Source organism: Eucyclogobius newberryi, unplaced genomic scaffold (assembly GCF_026437365.1).
Source record: "Eucyclogobius newberryi isolate DKJ021-1_F unplaced genomic scaffold, fEucNew1.0.hap1 SCAF_7, whole genome shotgun sequence".
Classification (NCBI taxonomy): Eukaryota; Metazoa; Chordata; class Actinopteri; order Gobiiformes; family Gobiidae; genus Eucyclogobius; species Eucyclogobius newberryi.
Genome location: NW_027316389.1, coordinates 29419410 through 29422228, shown reverse-complemented (window position 1 = coordinate 29422228; position 2819 = coordinate 29419410).

The following is a 2819-nucleotide window of genomic DNA, read 5'->3' as shown; positions in this document are numbered from 1 at the left end:
GTTATAATATCAGACCTTGATTGTGGGATTTGTTTGTATCCGCCATTTTTTATTCTGGGCTGTAAATTGTAATTTCAAATGAAAATCAAACTTGGACTAAAATATGAATTAAAATCTTTCCAAATTGACTCCATTACCTTTAAAGTATGGCCTTTTAAACTGGTACAGTAATCAACTTTCTAAGACACCAAACCTGAAAACACTCAGTAGAAACATTTGTACCCTAAAGACATTAGTTTTGAGTGACATGGAAAGTAAAAGTTGTTTATCTTTGGGCTGAGATTCCAGAGCTGTGGAGAGACCTTAAACATGCCCTTGTTCTGAGACAAAGCAGAGACTTACACCACAGTCTAGTATCACCAATAACACAATGTCTCTCCTTTTTACAGGGAAATGGAGGGCGGGGCCTGTGTAACTGTGTTCATAGGCAGTTCATGATGAAATACAACAGACACGTGGTGAAAAGGATCATTTTTTGTCAAACCACAAGACACAACTGTTTCCTACAATTACAACAATTACCTTTTTCATCCGTGACTTGACATGTCTTGGTTTAAATTCCAAATGAATGTCAGACAAGCCTGAACTTTGAACAGCTTAACACTTCAAATTCCTAGTCAGATTCTCCTGCTCTCAGGCCGGTTGTTGTTCAGGGCCTTCTCAGGGGCCCGAAATGACCTCCACATCCATCCAAACATGTCATAATAAGATAAGATAAGATAAGATATTCCTTTATTGTCCCACATGGGGAAATTTCATTGGTGCAACGCAGGTAGATACAGAGGTAGATACAGAAGAACAGATCACTTATAGGAAGTCTTAAAAACACTTTCAGTAGAAGATCTCCTATAAATAAATAAAAACTCCCATAGACAAATAAATACATAAATACCATTGCATGTGATCCCGACAGTAATTGCACATGAATATGTGTCACGACAGCACATAGATTGCACATGAATTTCACAGTAATTGCACATATGACAGAATTGCACATGGTTAGGTCAGTATTGCGAGTGTTCAGTACTAACAGTTTTTGTTATAAAGTCTGACAGCAGCAGAAGGAAAGACCTACGGAACCTTTCCTTCACACAGCGAGGGTGGATCAGTCTCTCACTGAAGCTGCTCTCCAGAGCGGACAGAGTGTCCTGCAGGGGGTGACACTCATGGTCCAGCATAAATGTGAATCTAGCCAGGACCCTTCTGTCCCCCACCTCCTGCACCGAGTCCAGAGCACAGCCCAGGACGGAGCTGGACTTCTTGATGACTTTGTCCAGTCTCTTCCTCTCCCTCTCTGTGATGCTGCTGCTCCAGCAGGCCACACCTACAGGAGCTGATGCCACCACAGAGTCGTAGAAGGTCTTCAGGAGTGGCCCTGTCACTCCAAAAGACCTGAGTCTCCTCAGGAGGTAGAGCCGACTCTGGCTCTTCCTGTACAGTGCGTCTGTGTTATGAGTCCAGTCCAGTTTGTGGTTCAGATGAACACCCAGGTACTTGTATGAGTCCACTCTCTCAATGTCCCGTCCCTGGATGTTCACTGGTGAGGGGGCAGTGGGGTGGCGTCTGCGGAAATCCACCACCATCTCCTTGGTCTTCCCCGCGTTGATGAGGAGGTGGTTCCGCTGACACCAGTCCACAAAGTCCTGCTCCAGTCCTCTGTATCTGCATCATCGTCGTCCGTGATGAGTCCGATAATGGCAGAGTCGTCAGAGAACTTCTGCAGGACACAGCTGTCCGTGTCATGTCTGAAGTCTGCAGTGTAAAGGGTGAAGAGAAAGGGCGCGAGGACAGTGCCCTGGGGCGCCCCCACACTGCAGGTCCGAGTGTCAGACACACAGTTCTTTAACATGAATAATCCATTCATGTTAAAGAATCAGCTTTTGTTATTGTTATACTGTTCCAATTATTGACTCTCAAAGTCGTATTGGAAACGTACACACTGGATCATGCACAAATCAATGTTCAAAAGCTATTTTCAAAACTAAAACTGTTGGTGAAATGCACTGTATGTGAGGGGGCGGGGCCAACAACAGAGAATCAGTTCTGCCGTTTTGAACATAAAGTCTATGGACTCAATGCTACGATTGCGTACATTGCTTTAGAATGATCAATAATGTAGTTTACTATTTAAAACATATAAAATAATGTTTGATAGTTAATTGCAAAATAAAGTGAATATACAGTATATAACAGCCTTTGTTTTCCACAGAAGCCACAGTCCCTTTCATTAGCTCTTTCACAATAGGCTAAAGATAAATATAAATATATATTGTAAATGTAACATTTGAAACCTTCACACACATGTGATGGGTGGTGCGTGCGCCTCCTGGTGGGACATCCCGTTCAGAGCTGCCAGCTCTCTATCATCTGCTCTGTCGGATGGAGCAGCCGTTCCCACACAATAACAGCTCTATTGTCCCGTCCTCCGCTTGTGCTGGAGAAGGCTGCCGGATTTAGGTCACAGGCTGGGACTGAATGCCCACCACCCAATGGACCCTCCTCCCTGAAGTTCACCCAATACTATAACAGAAATACAATCAGGAATGTGCCCCCAGCAAAAGCCCAACCACACTGTGAGAACCAGCCAGGAAATAAGGCTTCATTCAGTCATTGATCATTCAGAGGCCGTCAGTGCTAACGTTTCCCTTTCACTTCCATTCCTCTTAGTTCAAGGTGGCAAATGTCAGTCTAGACACAGACTTAGCAGAATTTACATTAACCAAACAACATTTAGCTCAGTCACAACCTGCAGGAGAGATTTCATGGTAAGTATGTTGAACGCCTTAAATATTAACTTATGTGAGCTTGGCTCATTGGAA